The sequence below is a fragment of the Neofelis nebulosa genome, chromosome 17 (assembly GCF_028018385.1).
Source record: "Neofelis nebulosa isolate mNeoNeb1 chromosome 17, mNeoNeb1.pri, whole genome shotgun sequence".
NCBI classification, from domain to species: Eukaryota; Metazoa; Chordata; class Mammalia; order Carnivora; family Felidae; genus Neofelis; species Neofelis nebulosa.
The window spans coordinates 45127704-45149753 of record NC_080798.1 but is presented as its reverse complement, the minus strand read 5'-3'; the positions used below and the strand labels follow the sequence as shown (position 1 = coordinate 45149753).

The window sequence follows — 22050 nt, the reverse complement described above, 5'->3', positions numbered from 1 at the left end:
TAAACGGTTTCCTGTCCAGGACTATGCTGTAGTGCCTTTCTGTTTCCCACAAGACTTCAGGAAAGGCTGTTTCACAAAGAGCCTGGTTACTGGGGTCTTGGGGAGCATGGGGAGAAAAGCATCTGCGGGGGTAAAAAGCCTCACAGCTAGAGGGGCAAGACGGAGAATCAGAGCAGCAGAAATTGAGAAGAGAGATGATGCAAACTATCCTTCTCTCATCGTGGAGCACCCCAACGTTTACGCAAGCCTCCAAGCCTCTCGTGTGTCTGTTAGAGGAAGAGTAACCCCAGAAACACGGAGCATGTGAGGACATTCAGGTTACACAAAAGCCAAGTTTAATTCAACTTGACAAGTATCATTAAGTGTGTGATGTGTACTTTCAGTTCTTTGGGCCTTCATTAGGACTCTTCAGAAATCTTACTTTTCAGCTGGGGAATGTGCAAACTCAGCGGAAAGACTCCCTTCCCATTGGCCTGTGGGCTCAGCTGACTTCATGACTCTACCTGGGAAGTTGCTCACTAGCCAGAGGCCGCCAGATGTGCCCCATAAACTGGTAAACGTGTCACAACAGAGGGGTTGAAAAAAGCTTCCTCTCACCACCAGTGACACTAGGGAAAGAACTTTTCCTGAGACGTATGTCACTCAGCTCCCCAAAGCCAGGCGTGCCTGGGGCGCAGGGTGTGGGAACTTCTTTCTAGCTCTCCCTGGGAAAGATTCAGGCCCAGTGTAGGCCAGGGCTGGGGTGAGACTGGAGATGCACTCGCCTCCTGTGTGAAATTGAAGAGGCCGCCCCACATCTCAGAAATCAAGATAAATACTATTTTACTGCCACGTTTTTCTTCTTTTTTAAATTTTTTAAGTATGAAATTTATTGTCAAATAGGTTCCATACAACACCCAGTGCTCATCCCAACAGGTGCCCTCCTCAATGCCCATCACCTACTTTCCCCTCCCTCCCACCCCCTATCAACCCTCAGTTTATTCTCAGTTTTCAAGAGTCTCCTATGGTTTGCCTCCTTCCCTCTCTGTAACTCCCCACCCCCCTTCTCCTCCTCCCTGGTCTTCTGTTAAGTTTCTCAGGATCCACATATGAGTGAAAATATATGGTATCTGTCTTTCTCTGTATGACTTATTTCACTTAGCACAACACTCTCCAGTTCCATCCACATTGCTACAAAGGGCCACATTTCATTCTTTCTCATTGCCACGTAGTACTCCATTGTGTATATAAACCACAATTTCTTTATCCATTCATCAGTTGATGCACATTTAGGCTCTTTCCATAATTTGGCTATAGTTGGAAGTGCTGCTATAAACATTGGGGTACAAGTGCCCCTATGCATCAGCACTCCTGTTCCCTCGGGTAAATTCCTAGCAGTGCTATTGCTGGGTCATAGGGTAGATCTATTTGTAATTTTTTGAGGAACCTCCACACTGTTTTCCAAAGTGGCTGCACCTGTTTGCATTCCCACCAACAGTGCAAGAGGGTTCCCGTTTCTCCACATCCTCTCCAGCATCTATAGTCTCCTGATTTGTTCATTTTAGCCACTCTGACTGGCGTGAGGTGATATCTGAGTGTGGTTTTGATTTGTATTTCCCTGATGAGGAGCGGCATTGAGCATCTTTTCATGTGCCTGTTGGCCATCTGGATGCCTTCTTTAGAGAAGTATCTATTCATGTCTTCTGCCCATTTCTTCACTGGATTATTTGTTCTTCCGGTGTGGAGTTTGGTGAGTTCTTTATAGATTTTGGATACTAGCCCTTTATCTGATGTCATTTGCAAATATCTTTTCCCATTCCGTGAGTTGCCTTTTAGTTTTGTTGATTGTTTCCTTTGCAGTGCAGAAGCTTTTTATCTTCATGAGGTCCCAATAGTTCATTTTTGCTTTTAATTCCCTTGCCTTTGGAGATGTGTCAAGTAAGAAATTGCTGCGGCTGAGGTCAGAGAGGTTTTTTCCTGCTTTCTCCTCTAGGGTTTTGATGGTTTCCTGTCTCACATTCAGGTCCTTTATCCATTTTGAGTTTACTTTTGTGAATGGTGTGAGAAAGTGGTCTAGTTTCATCCTTCTGCATGTTGCTGTCCAGTTCTCAGCACCATTTGTTAAAGAGACTGTCTTTTTTCCATTGGATATTCTTTCCTGCTTTGTCAAAGATTAGTTGGCCATACTTTTGTGGGTCCAGTTCTGGAGTCTCTATTCTATTCCACTGGTCTATGTGTCTGTTTTTGTGCCAACTGCCATATTTTTCTTTACAAAAAAAAAACCAACAAAATTAAGGCAAAAAAGCTCTACGATGAACCAAATATTAAAATTTTCAATAAGTCAGTGCAACTCTGCAATTGTATAATTCATATCACTTGCCCTCTCTTGGTCCCACCCATGCTGGGACCTACCTTCACTTAAAATATTGGTGTTTTGTTCATCATGGATCTTTTTGCATTAATTTTGATTTAAAAAAATATTCCATTAAAATGACATTTTTCTTGATTACTGTGGTTTTGGGCGCTCTCTCAAATTTTGCACTTGCTTTACCCTGGTACCAGCCCTGAACACCTTTAAGAACCTCTTTAAAATCTCCCCTGCCACTCTTCCAGCCCATCAAAAGAAATCCCCAACATACCTTGATGATAGAAAGGCATTTTTTACATACATAAATGTAAAAAGCTTACTGGAGACACTAATAACAGCCAAAAGAAGGATTTGCGTAAACTCCCGGCACAGTTCATTTGGCAGATTTATAAAAAGGAGTTCTAACAGACTTCTAGATCCCAGAGTAAACATTCATCAATTAAAATGACCTTAAATTTCTTCACTTGAACATAAGAGACTAAGAACTAAGGCTGAAAAAAATAAGAATGTGAGTTTATTTTGTTACATTGGTGATATAATACACAAGAACGTATTTGTTATGTATTCATGATTTCATTTGGATAGAATAATTAAATCTCAGCTCTGATACTTTTGGTAGAGTATGGTCAGCATGGGTGCCACTCATAAAATACTGAATCCATTTTACTCAGTCCCATTGCATGCCAGTAGAGGCAACGTGGAATAACAGTGAGAATTCTAGATTGTGAATCCCAGTGAGGATCTATATTACCCATGTCATTTGGAGCAAGTCATGAAATGTCCTTGGGTCTCACTTTCCTCATCTTTAAAAGGGGGCTACAAATTTAGCTTAAATACCATGTCATTAAGAAGAACTCTTAATTGCTTGCCCCTTTATTTATGCTAAATAATTACAGGTCATCTTGATTATCCTTGGTGTCTAAAATTAGAAAAGCTAATTTTGAAAAATAAAGAATTATTTATAAAGAACATTTTGAAAAAGGAGATAGGAATAAGTAGAACCAAATTTTGTTTTAAACAATAATGATTATAAATTTTTTTGGAGTCCAACAAATTGGTATTCATATACCAAACGGGAGAGAGAGTGACCATTTCTAACCAGTAACTTAATAGCGTTCAGAATAGACATTCTGAGGGGCACCTGGCTGGCTTGGTTGGTAGAACATGCAACGATTTAAAAAATTTTTGTTTAATGTTTATTTTTGAGACAGAGACAGCGCATGAGTGGGGGAGGGGCAGAGAGAGAGGGAGACACAAAATCTGAAGCAGGCTCCAGGCTCTGAGCTGGCAGCACAGAGCCCGACGCGGGGCTCGAACTCACAAACCGCGAGATCATGACCTGAGTCAAAGTCAGACGCTCAACTGACTGAGCCACCCAGGTGCCCCAAGAACATGCAACTCTTGATCTTGGGGTCATGAGTTTGAGCCCCATATTGGGCATAGAGATTACTTTAAAAACAAAGTTCAAAATAAAGACTCTGGGCTAAAACATCAGTGGTCTGGGGTGATTAAAAAAAAAAACGATGAGCTTAGCATCTGAGCTAAAGCTCCAGCAGGTGGAGGAGGAACACTGCACTTGACAATGGCTGTCATTCTTCAGAGGTGGAAACATCACATTCTCACCAGGACTTAATGAAGAATCCAGATTCTATTATTAATTTCCTCCCCAAAGTCTAATCTTGTTGGGATTATGATTCATGATTCTGACTATATAGCATTTGGAAGGTTAGAGTTATTCTTTAATTTTCTTAGCAGACCATCTCCTCTGCTCCTCACTTTCAATTCTAGCTGTTCTTTCCCACCTTGTAGCCAGGTGAGTCCCTTAGGACCTTCTCCAAGAACCCCATAGACACTAATATCTTAACTAAAAAGAACAGGAACAAAAGTCTTATGAGGTCCCTGTACAGTTTGTCTCTTTATAATTTTGTAACAGCTTTGTTGAGGTATAATTCACCTACCATACAATTCACCCATATGAAGTGTACAATTCATATTTTCATCACTGTGAAAGGAAACCTTGTGCCCATTAATAGTCACCTCCCATTCTCCCATATCCCCCAGCCCCAGGCAACCACTAAGTCACTTTCTGTCCCTATAGATTTGCCTAGTGTGGACATTTTATATAAATGAATCATTATATGGTCTTTTGTGACTGGCTTATGTCACTGGGGCTGATGTCCTCAAGGTTCATCCATGTTGAACCATGAATCTGCACTCCAATCTTTTTGATGCCTGAATAATAGTCCATTGTATGGAATGGCATTTCATTTATCCGTTCATCAGAGGGTGGACATTTGAGCTTGGACACTTTTTGGCTATTGTGAATAACGCCTCAATGAACACAGTGTACAAGTTTTGTTGGATAGATGTTTTCAGTTCTCTTGGGCATATATCTAGAAATGGAATTGTTGGGTCACATGTACCTTTATACTTTTTTTTTTTTTTTTTTTTTTGAGAGAGAGAATGCGAGCCAGGGGAGGGGCAAAGCAAGAGGGAGAGAGAGAATCTCAAGCAGGCTCCATGCCCAGCCCAGAGCCTGATGCAGAGCTCAATCTCATTGAGCTCATGACCTGAGCCAAAATCAAGAGTCAAACACTCAACCAACTGAGCCACCCAGGCACCCCTTTACTTTTCAATAGAATAATGGGACAATTATCGATCTCTGCATGGAAAATTACCTCGAGCTTCATGGCTTAAAAGAACAATAATCAGGGGCACGCGGTGGCTCAGTCAGTTAAGTACCCTACTTCTGCTCAGGTCAGGATCTCGCGGTTTGTGAGTTTGAGCCCTACATCAGGCTCTGTGCTGATAGCTTGGAGCCTGGAGCCTGCTTCGGATTCTGTGTCTCTCTCTCTGCCCCACTCATCCTCTCATTCTCTCTCCTCTCTCTCTCTCTCAGAAAATAAACATTAAAAATTAAAAAAACAACAACTAATCATTTACTGTCTCTCACTAATCATTTACTATTTCCTGTGGGTCAGGAATTTGGGAGTAACTTGAGTAGGAGGCTGCAGTCAGACGCTGGTCACTGCGGAAGTCCTCTGAAGGCTGGGGTGGAGCTGGGGGACCCACCTCTACGGTGGCTCACTCACGACTGGCAAGTTAGTGCCGGCTTTTGGGTGGGGCCTCAGTTCGTCTCTGCATGGGCTTCCCTACAGGGATGCCCAAGTGTCCTCAAAATAGCAGTCTTCCTCTAAAACAAGCTAGCCAAGAGACCTAGGTGGAAGCTGCCTAGGTTCTGACTTAGCCTCAGAAGGCAGACAACTGTCACCTTTACCAAGTTCTGTCGTTCATACAGGCCGGCCCTGATTCATGTGGGAGGGGGTGTGCAAGGGGCAGATGGCAGGGGAGGCAGGTTGGAGACATCTTGGAGGCTGGCAACCACAAATAGGTTGATTTCAAAGCTCCATTCTCTGTTGTTCCTGCGGAGATGATCTAAATTTACAGACCCTAGGCAAGAGGTCAAAAAATACGTGGCAGGGTTTACAGGATTGTAACAGCACCAGGTTGCACCCCGCCACCACTTGGTGGATTTAACAACCTGCAGTGGAGCTTCCCGACTGTCCTGCCGGGGACTTCGAGGAGAAGGAGAATCTAAGCGAACTACAGAATAGAAAGATACAGCCTTCCTGCTGTCCTTGGATTATTGCCCCTGGTATTCACCTCTGGAAGAGCCAACGCTTTGTCCCCCTATCTACATCAGCAAAATCCTCCTGGAATGTCACTGGGGTTATTTGATCCAGTAGCCAAATCCATGTTGTCTCCTGGTAAATCAGCAAGTACTTATTAAGCATCTACTGTGTACCCAAGACCAAAGCCAGGGATCATCTGAGACTAGTGTAGATGGAAACGCCAGAAAGGGCCAGGCATGACCAAAATAGATTGTTGTCAAACCCACCTGTCTTGAGGCTTCAAAGGCAACAACTGGAAAGGATTTTTTGTTTTTGAGTTAGCATTTAGAGTAGTTACAGCCTCAAGAATGCCTTCAGGTTGATTTTCATTTGGAAAATTCCCGAGGACATGAAACACAAAGATAGATTAAGGAGCATTTCTAGAGACTTTCAGTCACCTGACAACAAGATGTAATGCTTATCCTGGATTAGATCCTGGATGGGGGAAAAGTGGCTAGAAAATACATTACTGGAAATTGGTCAAATTGGAACACAAACTGTAGATTAAATAATAGTATTGGATCAGTACTATGTTAACGTTTCTGAATTTTATAATCATATTGTGGTGATGCAATAAAACATATTTATTCTTAGGAAATATGCATTGAAGTATTATGGGGTAAATGTGTCTACACCTTAGTTTTGAGTGGTTCAGAAAAAAAATTCTGCATATATATATGTGCGTGCGCACGCACGCACACACACACACACACACACACACACACATATGGAAAGAGAGACAGCCAGTAAATGCAGCAAAATGTGAGCAGTGAATCTGGGTGAAGGGCATATGGGAATTCTTCATACATATGCTATGTTTGCCACTTTTCTGTAAAATTGAAATTGTTTTGAAATAAAAAGATTTTAAAGAGAAAAAGAAACACCCGAGGGTCTTCTGTGAAGGCCAAGATAGTCTGGTGTCATTGCTCCTTCATGGAACGGTAGATTGAAAAAGTCAAGGTCAGCCAGGTGCCGATTACCCACATGACCTAGACAGTGCTGTGGGTAGGGTGCTGGAAGTGTCAACCAACGGTTTCAGCTGACAACATCTGCTGGCAGTTAATAAAAACTCCAGGGGCACCTGGCTGGCTTAGTCAGTGGAGCATGAAACTCTTGGTCTGGGGGTTGTGAGTTCGAGGCCCACATTGGGTGTAGAGGTTACTTAAAAATAAAATATTTAAAAAAAGAAAGACTCCAGCAATACTGAAGTTTTACACTGTCCTTGTGACCCCACAGTCAGCTCCTGAAAGTGACAGTCTCAGCTTGCTCTGCCCCCAACCTCTGGCCCAGCAGCCACCTCAACAGCTCCTCTGAGACATCCCAAGCTGGCCAAGAGCGTCACTTGCCCTCTTGTTTCCCAAGACCGAGTGCCTCCTTCTGCTCAATCGGCCCTGGGCTGAAAGGCAGAGACCTCTCCTGTTCCCCCAACATCAGAGGCAGCCTGGCTAGAAACCCGTGGCAACAAATCCCCCAAGTTTCCAAGAACATCTCAGAGCCGCAGGGTCAGCCAAATGTCTTTGAAATGGTCCAGGGTAAGAACCCCCCTCCACACGACACTACTCAGTCTCAGAGGTCAAGGTGCATGTTCTGATTCTTATTCCATTAGATGTGTAGGAGGCGGCTGGGAGCCCCAGAGACTCAGAAGACACAGATCCAATCAAGGCCCGGAGGATTCCCAAGTTAAAAACATTGGCCTTCAGAGCTCACTAAATGTGAACTCTACAAATTGGTTTCAAAGTCAGCCAAGCCTGGGTTTCGTCATCTGCCCGCCAGAGCCAACTGACTGGCTTCCCATTAGCAGGGGGAGGAAGTGGAAAGGCCCAGCCCCGGGGGGCTTCAAAGAGGAGGAGGTCCCTGACAAGAGAATCAATCACAGAGCCCTGATGAGAACGACAGGGGAAAAGGTCTTTCTAGTCCCCATGAAAGTGGTTACCAGACTGTAATGGCTCCAGGCAAGCCACCTGCTGGGGACAAAGACCTTTCTCCTTTAGCTCAGACTCTCTGATGTGTGTGAGGGGAAGAACAGCCTCCCACTGTCTGCCTTTCACAGAGGATGTTCTTGGCCTTCCTGATTACCTGAGACCAGGCCAGTGGATCACAGGCCCGACACACAGCAAGTTCTCATGAATAGCAAACACTTTCATGGCACTTACCGAGTGCCAGGGACTGTCCTAGGCGCTTTACAGATCACTCATGTGACCCCCGCCCGGTAACACTATGAGGGTGGTACTCCTATTATCCCTATTTAGCAGGTGGGGAAACTGAGTCAGGAGAGGTAAAGAAACATGTTCAAAGTCACTGACCTAGTAAATAAGGATTTGAATGTTGGCTTGTGTCTGTGCTTTTAACCACTTTCCTTTTTTTCTGCTTTTAAGTTTATTTATTTTGAGAGAGGGAGAGAGAGAGAGAGAGGGAGAGTGCAAGCGGGGGAGAGGTAAAGAGGGAGAGAGAGGGATTCCCAAGCAGGCTCCGTGCTGAGGAGCTCAACCTTAACAAACTGTGAGATCATGACCTGAGCTGAAATCAAGAGTCAGTCACTTAACCAACTGAGCCACTCAGCTGCCTCGCTTTTAACCACTTTCTTTGCAAGAACTCCTAGCATGCTTCATGTGCTCCTTCGAAAAACCCATAATCAAGGAAATAAACACTCACGTTTCAAAAATCATATCTAGACAGGACGAGATGGATAAGGAGGTCTGCAGAGCAGGTTGGCGGGTGATAGGAAAGTGCAGTGGGTCTCACTGTTCCCTGCTGTACTGATAATCTGTCCCATTCGTCCATCCATCCATCCGTTCATTCGACCTCTCACATTTAGAATTTAGGGCCCTACTAGGGCTTGAGTGGGAGGAAACAAGAGGAGCACTGCTTAGATAATGAACTGAAATGGAGCACACAAACAGTGAAAGAGTCAGAGGAGGGGGATTGAGGCCAAGTGAGTAGTGCGTCAGGAGCAGGGTGGAGGGACGCAGTTCCAAGAAGCATTCCCTGGCCACACACCCCCACCATAGCTTGCGGGTCCTCCTCCACCGGACGATGGACGGCATCCTTACTGTAGCATTTTCCATACTGGGTTTCGGTTTCCTACTTGCTTCTCTGCTATTAATTTCTGTAATCCCAGTACTAGGCAAGGACCAGTCACTCAGCATTTGTTGAATGACTTTCTGAATGAAAAAGGCCCTGAGGGGAAAGAGCTCAGCTGCACTGAGGGGAAAAGAGCAGACAAGCTCAGCAGAGCAGGGATTCTCAAACTACACAAAGCAGAATTACATAGGGATCTGGTGAAAATGCAAATCCTGATTCAGGAGGCGTGGGGTGTGGCCCGAGTTCCTCTATTCCCAACAAGCTACAGTGGGTGATGCCCAGACTCCTGCTCCCTGGATCCCACTTTTGTGCCAAGGCCCTTGAGGATTCCCTGGCCCTTCTCAGCCCCAAGGGAGCCTCATCCCACACTAAGGCTCCCTTCCTCTGCCCCTGAGCTCCTCTACTGCTCTCCTCCCCGCCCCGCTCCCCAACAGCCTTAGCCACTGATCCCATTTGCCCTACTGCCCAGACACCGATTTGAAGACCATCTACCCAAATCCCGGCAGTTCCCACAGTGGGGCCCACTGGTCCCAGGGTGGACCTGGTGAGGGGGCTCCTGGGGTCAAGGATATCTCCCAGATCACCTCTCCCAGAACTCAGGATCACAGGTCACCTTAGCATCTCTGAGGCTCCCAGAAATCCTGCGATGACAAAGATTTGTGCAGGAGCCCAAGGAATGGCTGAGATGGGGGAGAAACCTAATGCTCCGTAATCCTCCTCAGCACCACCCCTAGCTACTCAGACCTCAGTGGAGCATGTGATTGCTCAGTGGTGGTTTCCTACCCGTCCCCAGATTACCATCCTTATGAACAAGTGTACAGACATATGGAAATTCTAGAACCACCACAGGAAACAGGCAAGGTTTGCCTTTTTTCGTAAGGGGACGTATGCTTTCCCCAAACAGCAGTGCTCTTCTCTTTCTAAATCTTCAGGACCTTGGTCTCTTACCCCTCCGTCTTCTTAAAGGATCGGATGCTGTCATTTATGCTGAATTGCACATGATTGATAAGATTAAAACACGTCACTTCTGAAGGCTTATTGTTCTCGGTTTGCTCCTCTACCCTCCGCCCAGATCCATTTTCTCTCGCTCTCTGTCCCTGGGAGCCTGGACCCTTGGGCCCCCTCACCCTCCGGCTTCCGGGTAGCCAATGGTGCGGGGCGGGGAGTCGGGGGGAGCACTGCAGAGAGATCTGAGGGCAAGAGGAGAGGAACAAGGAGATATTTAGTCCCCGCTGCAGCCTCGCATCACTGGGCAGTGTCTGCATCACCACGGCATCGGTGCTCCCTCAAGGCGGCCCCTCCGAGGCTCAGCTTCCATTAGGCTCCCTTTGGCTCCTCTGCCCTAGGGTACTACCAGCTGCCTGCTGTCGCACATCCCAGGATGCCTCACCATCCCTGCCAGCAGCTTCCATCCTGCACACTTCACTGTAAACACTCCTGTCACTAACTGTCTTATTTTATTTTTTTAGTTAAACCCTTTTGAGTGTGCCTTCTGCTTCCTGCTAGGATTCTGAATGATACAGAATGTTTCATTTTTATCAAGTGTGGGGTCCCCAATTTGGTTTAAGCCAAAGCAATGAAGCTCTAATTGTAGAATTTGGGGGTTGAGGGAGTCCAGAGACAGGAGGTATTTTTGAGGAGGGGGGAGTATGCCGGTGTTTCTCAGTGCCTTGAAAACCAACTACAACAAGGCCTGGGAGTTAGCTTCTCATTTTATTTTCTTCAGCCGCCATGAACTGAGCGGCTGCTGTGTTCTGGAACCGGTGCTTAGGATTGTGGGAATCAAGGACGATAGAGACCAGGCCCCATGTCCCACAACCTCACACTCAGGGACACTCGGGCCAGGGCAGGATGAAAGGCCTGGAATGGAATTGAATGTGACAGGCAGCCAAGCAGGGCAAAGCCGCTGAGATAAGGGCCTAATCAGAGTTCAGACAGAGAACAGTGGCAGAACGGCAGGCGGAGGCTTTGTTCCAAAGCTGGGGACCTGGGAGGACCTCACAGGGTGGGGGAGGAGGTCACATGGGACCTTGGAGCGCTGCAAAGCAGCCCATCAGCAGCCTCAGCCCAGAAGCCAGAGCGGGCCCCTTTCTGCAGCCTCCGTGGACGCCCGGGCGGGTTTTGTTTGCTCCTCCCCTGGGTTCTTACTGCACATCTACTCAACTCCAGCAGCAACCACTGAGCCAGCGCTCACCCTGTGCATGGAGCTCCTTCAGTCCTCCCAACAACCCTGTGGGTGGGCGTTATTCAGCCCTTTTTATAGCTAAGGAAATTGAGGCTCGGTCCAAATGACTGGCCCACAAATTTATAAATAGACACTGGAGACCAGAATTTGAATCCAGACTGCCTGGCTCTGAAATGCACTCTCAGCCACTGATCTGTCTGCTGCGATTTCTTACTCTTATAGAAGAGTCAAGGGTGGTGCCGAGCACTTGTGTGGAGTATCTCATTTGGTCTTCACAGCTCCCCCCTGAGGGAGGTCCTAGTATTACCACTTACTTTCCAGAAGAAGACATTGTCCCACCGAGAGGGTTACATCTCTCTCTAGGGCCCACAGCCAGGTCACGGTACAGCCAGGGTTTGAACCCAGGAAACCCACTCCAAGTTCATGCCCCCAGCCACCACATTCCTCCAAGGCAGAGCCTAAATTATTATTTTTATTTTTTTATTTTGTTTGTCTGTTTTGAGAGACGGTGTGCGTGCTCAGGAGGGGCAGAGAGAGAGAGAGAGAGAGAGAGGAAGAGAGAGAATCCCAAGCAGGCTCCACAATGTCAGTGCAGAGCCTGATGTGGGGCTCGAACCCACGAACTGTGAGATCATGACCTGAGCCAAGATCAAGAGTCTGATGCTAACTGACTGAGCCACCCAGGTGCCCCCTGAATTATTTTTTTAAAGGTCTTTATTTTGTTGAATGGTTTTACCTTTATAGAAAATTATAAAGATAATACAAAGAGTCTCCTAAATAATCAGGCCAGGACTTTCAATACCATGTTGAATAAAAGTGTTGAGAGTGGGCATCCTTGTCTTGTTCCTGACCTTAAAGCAAAAGCTCTCAGCTTTCACTGTTGAGCATGATGTTAGCTGCGGGCCTGTCACATACAGTATGCATGTGTGCACGCATATATGTATTTGTTTATTTTTAAGTTTTTATTTTAAACACCTGGTGCTCTTCAGGACAAGCACACTCCTTCACCCCCATCCCCTATCTCACCCATCCTTCCAACGACCTCCCCCTCTGGTAACCATCAATTTGTTCTCCTTAGCTAAGAGTCTGTTCCTTGGTTTGCCTCTCTCTCTTTTTCCCTTTTGCTTGTTTTATTTCTTAAGTTCCACATATGAGTGAAATCACATGGTATTCGTCTTTCTCTGACTGACTGATTACACTTAGCATAATACTCTCTAGCTCCATCCATGTCATTGCCAATGGCAAGATTTCACTCTTTTTGCTGGCTGGATAAACATACGGCCTTTATTACGTGGAGGCATGGTTCCCTCTGGACTCGCCATTTGTTTTTATCATATATGATGTTGAATTTTATCAAATACTTTTTCTGCATTCATTTAGATGATCCTATAACTTCTATCCCTCACTTTGTCAGTGTGATGTATCCTCTTGATGGATTTGTATACGTTGACTCATCCTTGCATCCCTGGAATAAATCCCAGTTGACCATGACGTAGGATCCTTTTCATGTATTCGATTTGGTTGGCTAATATTTTGTCAAGGATTTTTCTTTTCTTGTGGCATCCTTGTCTGGTTTCGGTATTAGGGTAATGTTGGCCTCATAAAATGAATTTGGAAGAGTTCTCTCTTCTGTTTTTAGAAGAGTTTGGGAAGAAGTGGTATTAATTCTTTAAATGTCTGGTAGGATTCACCAGTGAAGCCATCTAGTCCTGGACTTTTGTTTGTTGGAGGTTTTTGATTACTGGTTTAATCTCTTTTCTAATAATCAGTCTTTCAGATTTTCTATTTTTTCACGAAATAAAGAAAGACAAATTACGTCCAATCTTACTCATACGTGGAATCTAAAAAATGATACAAACAGGGGCACCTGGCTGGCTCAGTCAGTAGAGCATGCAACTCTTGATCTAGGGGTTGTGAGTTTGAGCCCTATGTTGGGTATAGAGAATAAAAATAAATAAAAATTAAAAACAAACAAGCAAAGAAACAAAAACCACACTCATGGATACAGAAAACAGATTGGTGATTGCCAGAGCTGGGGGGGGGGGGGGGGCGCGGGGCGGGGGGGAGGCTGGTTGGCAAAATGGGTGAAGGTGGTCAAAAGGTACCAAAAAAAAGTTTCCATATACCCCAGGTGGGCTTTCCCTTACTCTTTTGTTTTGTTTTTAATGTTTCTTTATTTTTGAGAGAGAGAGAGAGAGAGAGTGAGAGAGAGAGAGAGAGAGTGTGTGTGTGTATGCGCGCAAGCAGGGGAGAGGCAGGGAGAGAGGGGACAAAGGATCCAAAGCAGGCCCTGCACTGACAACAGAGAGCCCAATGAAGGGCTCGAACTCATGAACCAGGAGATCATGACCTGAACCGAACTCGGATGCTTAACTTACTGAGCCACCCAGGAACCCTTTGTTTCGTTTTTTAAGTAGGCTCCAAACCTCACATGGAGCCTAGGGCAGGACCTGAACTTATAACCCCAAGATCAAGACCTGAGCTGAGATCAAGGTTCAGATGTCCAACCAACTCAGCCACCCAAGCACCCCTAGTTTCCCTTACTGTTAAGATCTCGCAGTATGGTACATTTGTTACAATTAACATACCAGTGTTGATGTATCATTATTTACTAAAGTCCATTGTTGATTCAGATTTCCTCAGCTTGCCTAATGTGTCTTTGTGTCCCAGGACCCCATCCAGGACACTCTACTGCATTCAGTCATCATATATATTCCTCAGGCTCCTCTTGTCTCTGACAGTTTCTCAGACTTTCCTCATTTTTGATGACCTTGACAGCTTGTTAAATTGTGATTTAAAAAAAAAACAACCCACACATAAAAATCTACCAACTTAACCATACTTAAGTGTACTGTCAGTAGCATTAAGCACATTCACACTGTTGTGCAACAGATCTCCAGAATGTTTTCATCTTGCAACACTGAAACGCTACCCTCATAAACAACAACTTCCCCCCCTCTCCCCAGCCCCTGGTAACCACCATTCTACTTTGTGTTCCTATGAATTTGACTACTTGATTTATTTTTTAAGCTAATTTATTTAATTTTTTAGTAACCTCTACACCTAACATGGGGCTTGAACTCATAACCCTAAGAGCAAGAGTTGCACGTCTACCGACTGAGCCAGCCACACACCCCTCAACTACTTTATTACCTCTTTTAGATATGGGATCATACAGTATTTAGCTTTTTGTGGCTGGCTTATTTCACGTATCATAATGTCCTCAAGGTTCACCCATGTTGCAGCCTGTGTCAGAACTTCCTTGTCAAGGCTGAGCACTATCCCATCATATGCATCTACCGCGTTTAGTTTATATGTTCATCCATCAGCAGACAGGGTGCTGCTCCCACCTTTTGTCTTTTGTGAACATAAGTAATTGAGAAACTGCCCTATTATTTTCCATAGTGGCCGTAGCATTTCACATTCCCACCAGTGGCGCACAGGGATCCGCTTTTCCCACATCCTTGCCGACACCTCCAACTGTCTAGGGGATTTTGACAGGAGCCATCCCGATGGGTGTGAGGGGGTATCACACTAGGGTTTTGACTTTCATTTCCCTGATGATCGGTGATGTTGAACATCTTTTCATGTGCTCGTGGGCCATTTGCACATTTTCTGTGGAGAAATGTCTACTCAAGCCCTTGATCCATATTTGTATCGCTCAGCAATAAATGCCTATGTCATAATTTATTTATCTGTTCTCCTGTGCATGGGCATTTGTTACTACCAGTCTTGGCTATTGCACATAAAGCTGCTGTGAACATTTTTGCAGAGGTTTTTTGGTGGGTTTGTGTTCTCACTTCTCTTGGATAAAGAATTTTTGTACATTTCTGTACTCACCAGAGCTTAGGACCTAGCTGGTACTAAAAAAAAAAGTGGGATAAAAAAAAGTGTGACTAAGTCACAGAACTAAGACCTCTGAGGTAGTAATAATCATTTCACATAATAAAGTTTCAATGTAGAGCATGAATACCAAAAGCACGGGCTGAATAAAAAGAAAGGACATCTGAGGTGGAGACTTAGTGATTCAGCTAAGAATTTTGAAAAAGGATAGGCTTTGAAGAAGAGCCAAAACATGGGGACAACCAGAAAACTTCCTCCTGCAAGGGACAGAGACTTCTCTCCCCCACGCTGACCGGATAGGGAGTCCTGGAGGGTGTCCGGCTGGAGTCACAACAGAGGGCCCAACACAGGGGAGGCAGGCCAAGCTAGAGCAAAGATTGCAATGCCCATAGTTTGTTAAGAGAGATTTTTTGTGATATTTTATACCTTGCTGAGGAGCATTAATACCCTTTGTCTTCTCCTCTCTAAATCCACTCCTGGTTTGCCACACGGAGAGGTTTGTCCTGGACAGGATAATCCGAACAGGAGACAATCCAGCAACCTTTTCTCCTTGGCTCTAGAAATTGTTTGTGTGTAGTCGGGAAACCTGGGTTTCTGCCTTTAACTAGCCGAATGTGTTTCATCTCAAAATTCCTTCCAGCTCTCAAATATTATTACCTAGCAACTATACTTCTTTCTGCAGATTTTTTTAAGCTTATTTTTAAATTTATCTTTAGTACTCTACATCCAAAGTAGGGCTCGAACTCATGACCCTGAAATCAAGAGTCGCATGCTCTACGGAGCCCCTGGGTGGCTCAGTTGGTTGAGCATCTGAATTTGGCTCAGGTCATGATCTTCCGTCTGTAGGTTCAAACCCCACATCAGGCTCTGTGCTGACAGCTCAGAGCCTGGAGCCTGCTTTGGATATTGTGTCTCCCTCTCTCTTTGCCCCTCCCCTGCTCATGCTCTGTCTCTGTCTGTCTCTCAAAAAATAAAATGTTAAAAAAAAAAAAAAGGAGTAGCATGCTCTTCTGACTGAGCCAGCCAGGCACCCCTGTTCAGCAAATATTTTTTTTTCAATGTGTTCACCACAGAAAGTGAGAAAATACAATAAGGGAGCAGAAGCACATATAAAATCACTCATAATTTCATCACCCAGTGCTAACTCTTATTAACATACACTCGTTCGTATAAAAATATATGATGAGTGCCTGCCATGTACTGAGACATTTGAAATACATCTTTCTAGGCTATTTATATCTACATTTTAATGAAATCATCCTGCTTTATAACCTGCCTTTCACTCAAAAGACAGTTGTGAACATATTCCCATGTCAGTAAATACTTTCCCTACAGCGTTCCAGTTTTTCATTAATAAACATTCTCAGAGCTCAGTTTTGAACAAAGTCATAACCATTTTTTTAATGTTTATTTATTTTTGAAAGAGAGACAGAGTGTGAGTGGTGGAGGGGTAGAGAGAGAGGGCGACACAGAATCCAAAGCAGGCTCCAGGCCCTGAGCTGTCAGCACAGAGCCTGACGCGGGGCTCGAACTCTCAAACCGTGAGATCATGACCTGAGCCGAAGTCAGACACTCAACCAACTGAGCCACCCAGGCACCCTAGTCATAACCATTTTTTAAAGATAATTCCTAGAAATAGAATTACTAAATCAATTAGTAATCATGATTATGTGTTTGGGCAATGCCAAGCATCCGCAGCCTTTTTTTTACATCTTTCCACTCATGCGTACGCACTCAGCGGGGGGTAGAACTGTGCTGTCCATTGCAGCAGGCATCAGACACCCAGGGTTATGTATGTTTAAGTTAAAGTTAATTAAAAAAAAACAACAAAATAAGCAATTCAGTTCCTCAAATGCAATAGCCACATTTCAAGCACTCAACAGGCATATGTTACTAATGGTTACTTCGATAGTGTGGAAACATTTATGTCATCACAGAAAGTTCTATTAGACATCACTGGTCCAGAATAATGTTCAATTGATGTTAATTATTGTTATTTTGGGGTGGAGAGATTTGGAGTAATTTTCCTTCTTATTGTATTTCTTGGCCCGTGACCATTTATCACTTTTGTTTTACATATATTATGTCTAAATGCTCTCTTCCCTTTGGAGGGCTAAACCTCATTCCCAGTGGCTGCCTGTGGATATTTCATTATGGGAAATCTCCAGAGTCCTTATGTCTAGTCATTGGTTTGAATTCAAAATTTCCCTCCCAGAGATAGAGTTCAAAAAAGTTGTATTAAGAATCTTTATATAGGGGCACCTGGGTGGTTCAGTCAGTTGAGTATCCAACATCTGATTTTGGCTCAGGTCATGATCTCACAGTCACGAGATCAAGCCCCACCTTGGGCTTGGCGTTGACCATGAAGCCTGCTTGAGATTCTCTCTCTCTCTCTCTCTCTCTCTCTCTCTCTCTCCCTCCCTCCCTCCCTCCCTCCCTCCCTCCCCTCGGCCCCTCCCATCACTTGCACGTGCTCTCTATTAAAAAAAAAGAACCTTTATATAAATTTACTTAAATATGCATAAAGAAATTCTGGAAAGATACATAATTAAGAACATTACTCACCTGCAGCATGCGGAGAGGGTATCTCTGCAGATGAGGGCAAGAATGGGAAGATTTTCTATGTGAATGTATCACCTATTTAAACAAAGAGTAAAAATATATCTTTTTAAAAAATTATGCAAATAGCAAACAATTCTAAAAAAAGAAAAAAAAAGTAGACAGTGAAACTCCTTTCCCTGAAGGTTACTGGCAGGTTAGTGAGAATCCTTCCAGGCTTATTAGAGACAATCACACATGATAACTTTATTATGTAAGTGGCTTGTGCACTCATTCCCCAGACATCACCGGAGTCCTACCTCCATCCCTATTGGTAAGAATTTAAAAAAGGGTTTCTAAAGCTCCCAGACTTTTTCCTCTCACCTCTCCAGGTGGTCCCTGTGAAGACTCCATGTCTCTTTTGAAAGCACTTGTAGCAGACCCATTTCCAGGTAATTGCAGAGCCGGTGCCAGTCATTAGCCAGCTGTGGGTTTGCCCCCCTTCCCCCCATCCACCCCCCTTGTAGACTTAGCCCCTTTGCTTCTCAACCTCTCCCTTCCTCAGCTGTTCCTTTGGCCACATCTTTCCAAGGCAGTGGGGGTGGAGGGAGTGAGGACCGTTTCCATAATCCTGGGTGGAGTCTTGGTGTGGGAAAGAGCCAGGTACATGGGGCACGAGCCACCTCCAGGTCCCCCATCCTCCAGGAGGCTGGCAACAGCCCCTTAACTTATTCATCTTGCCCAACCTCTGTTCCAAGTCCACTCCCAACCCCCACCTTGCTGGACACATTTCTGAGACCTTACTTACTTCTTTCCATTTCTGTGATGGGTTTGCCCATGGACTTTGGAAAGTCCATTCTCCACTCCTTCACTGGTGCATCATCGTCCAGATCTTCACCAGGAGAGCAAGGGGCACTTCCGGAGGACTGAACGGGCCTGGGGTCTGTGTAGGAAGGAGGTGGGGACACAGGGTGTGAGTCATCTGCCAGCGTCTCTGATGCTCTTGGAGTTCACCACCCAGTGCCAGGACCAAATAGAGAAATCCCAGTTGTGGTGAGTGGTGGCCCCTGAGAGGCCCAGTAACCAGTCTAACTTCAAAGGCTGCTCTCCCGGCCACGCAAGACTGAAACCAGCGAATCCACAGAGACAGAAAGTAGATTAGTGGTTGCCAGGGACTAGGGTTGGGGGGATGGGAAGTGACTGTTAATGGGTACGGGGCTTCTTTTTGGAGTAATGAAAATGTTCTGACCTTGGACTGTGGTCACAGTTGCTCTGTGACTATACTAAAAATCACTTAAGTATCCACTTTAAAAGGGTGAGTTTTGTGAAATGTGAATTGTATCTCAATAAAAATTAGAGGGTTGCAAATCTACTGAGATCTAACTGACATGCAATAAAAGGCACCCATTTTAATACAGAGTTCAACGATTTTGGGCAAAGACATCCATGCCACCACCACCTTCATCAAAATACAGAATATGTCGGTCACCCCAGAAAGTAACTCTTTGCCCCTTTAGGATTCTTTCAACAAAACTGAACACAATGCAAACCGTCAAAGTTCATCACACATAGTAAGGGTCTTAGTTCACAAAATTTATAGTTCGGTTATATTTAAAGAGACATGCACACACATTAGAAGGTTGTGGTGTGGGTCACAGTCAAAAAAAAATGTAAAAGTTCCCACGGAGACATGAAGAACCACGCAAGTCGCCGGGGGTGGTTGTAGAAGCGCTATGCACTCACTCCGGTGGGCGCTGTGTGCCGAGAATTCTGCTAAGCACTTAGGTGCACCACCTCATGCTCATCGCCTCATTCCACAGATGGGAAAACCAAGGCTTCCCTCCCTGTGCTGGCAGCTAGTTTTTACCTGATCCTAAAACGTACTCTTCCTAATGCCTTGGTTTCCTCTTGCTGGGCTTCTAACTCCCACTGACGTGTCCAGTCCTGGAGGATCCAGACATATCTGTCAGCCAACCTCAGGTAACCCACTCAAGCACAGCGGAAACAAGAAGAGAGAAGAAAAGGCCTCCCGCACTGAGCTTGTAGTCTAGTAGGCAGCACCCAGCAGATGGTAAAAGCACCGAAGACAAGGTCACAGTGTCATGCTGCTCTGCGTAACCCTGGGTGTAACCCGGGGTGTGAGGCTCTTCCTTTGTGCCGTCACTGGGCACGTCACCCGGGCGTTCTCTGGCGCAGGCCTGGGCAGTCAGGCCGGGTGGAACCTGCAAGGCCCAGTCCGTTCTGAGTTGCCTGAGACCCACAGGGGTCTTAGGGGACACACACGGTCACCCTCCAGAACCCTGCAGAGTCCTCCTACCAAGCAACTGGCCACAGAGCAGCAGGGGCAGGATTCACAGCCTAGACTCTGTCATCAGAGTCTGTGCCCCTGAGCATGCCTCCGTGATAACTGGTAGCCACCATCAGTCTCTCATTTCAAGAGTCAACAGAGAGCAGAGGCTGTACCTTCCAGTTAGCCCTAATTGATTTCACCCAAACGGAATGAGTGCTAATGAGCTTGTCTCAAGACCCAAACTCCTTCTGTCTTTACTAGATTCGCTGGCATTGGGAAATCTTCCGACCATTGGGACTGTCTTAAAACATGACTCTTCCACATCACTGCACCCAGCACACCCCCAGGGTCTGGAAAAGTCAGCAGACCCCCCCAACAGAGACCAGCTTTCATCCGAGGAGTAGCTAAAACCCTGGGGAGCCTCGGGGCCATTCAGGCCTACTCAGTGTGCTCACCTGGTCTCACCAGCCCAAGGCCCGATGTGGAAAGAACTGGACTCAGACAGACCTGGGTTTGGATCCCAGCTCTGTCACTTGTTAGCTATGTGACCTTGGACAATTAAACTAACCTCTCTGAACTTGTTTCCTCATCTCAAAAAAAAAAAGGTGAGGCTTGCAGGGTTCTTGGATAATGAGATCAAGGTATGCAGTCGGCAGTTAATACATATCCGCTGTCCTTCCCCTCCTCTTGCCTGCCAAGCACATTGACATTCTGCAGAGACAAGAACAGCCAAGCAAATTTCTCTTCTGGAGGATTTGTATCTTTGTCATTGTTTTTCCTGGAAGGGCACGAACAGGAAGCCTTGGACTGGCCAAGAGCGAGAACAACATAGCCCTGGCCCTTCGAAAACGTATTAAACTTAAGTTTCCATGGAGTCTTAATGGCCATGCGTTATACTATGCACCCCGTGCGTTCACCTGGAAAACAGCCTCCTCCTCTCTCCGACTGGAGCGCCACCGAGAGGCCTGAGCCGCCATCCCCGCCCCCCCTCACCTGGCCCCCATGACCGGCCTCGCGCTGCCTCCACTTCCGCTCGCTCTCGCTCTCGTTCTCTCCAAATGTGCTTCTCTCCAGGAGGCCCGTTCCCAAACTGCAAATGACATCACATCAGACGTCTGCTCTAGACCCTTCGTCGTCTTTCCGACAAAGCACACAGCCACCTGCCCACCGCCTGCCTCTCTCCTTCCCTCCCCTCCCTGCCCACTTCGGACCGCGCCGTCCACAAGCGCTTTTCTTTTCCTCTGCGCGCGCACCAGTTCGTTCCAGCCTCAAGGCCCTGCAGCGGCCGCTGCCTCCACCTGGAGCTCGCTTCCTCCCGGTGGATGCTCCCTTCTCAATAATCAGGCTGGAGCACCAGTGCCACCTGCTCAGAGACATCTTCTCTCGTCGTGGCGGCCGCACGGTCACATCTATCACTTCGTCCTATTTTCATACTTGCACTTGTCACTACCTAAAGTTCTCTGGTGCCGTGTCTGTCTCATTCACCACGTGCCCCCGCCCCCCCCCCCCCCCAGGCGCCTAGAACCCGCCTAGAGCACCAGCAGGTACAATACTTGTTTGTTACTTAAATGACCCCTTTTGTCTCACCATTTAAGCATAAATCCATGATCTTCAGGATGGTCTGTCTTCATAGGAGAGCTTCTAATATGTGTCTAGACAGTCCTTTTATTTTTGGCAATTTTGGCAAAGTGACTTGCTTCTGGAATTTAACAAAACCAGACAACGCCTGTCTCCCTAGTCTCATCCAAAGCTGTGCCCCCTCGTCTAGAATCTGCAGAGACTCTTGCTGTCTGCCCCCTCCGTAACAGCTAGGCATGGATGAGACAAAAGTTTTACAAATCCCACTGGAATATTCTGCTGCCTGAAAAACTGGAGCGACACCGGACTGGAGCCTCCGAGCCAAAAGCAGCTTGAAGCTAGCGAAGGCCCCTGCTCCTCAGAGGCTGGGCACCTGGGATTAATTCAGGCAGAAAGCAGGCAAGAAATGCTGGCCCCTAAGAAGTGCTAAAGAGAGGGAATTTTAAGATCCAGACTGAAAAGAAAGAGGGGGCAGAGGGGATTGGGAGTGGGGGAGTTGGAAGGACTGACCTTCCTT

At 45.9% G+C, this 22050-nt stretch overlaps 1 long non-coding RNA gene across 1 annotated transcript; it reads right to left on the bottom strand.

Moving 5' to 3' along the window:
- Positions 1–1053: 1053 nt before the first annotated feature.
- Positions 1054–20828, bottom strand: LOC131500492 (uncharacterized). The gene is made up of 3 exons (XR_009256312.1): positions 18474–20828; positions 17693–17764; positions 1054–2245 (listed from the first exon to the last, which is right to left on the bottom strand). It is a non-coding gene; the product is annotated as an uncharacterized LOC131500492 (long non-coding RNA).
- Positions 20829–22050: the final 1222 nt, after the last annotated feature.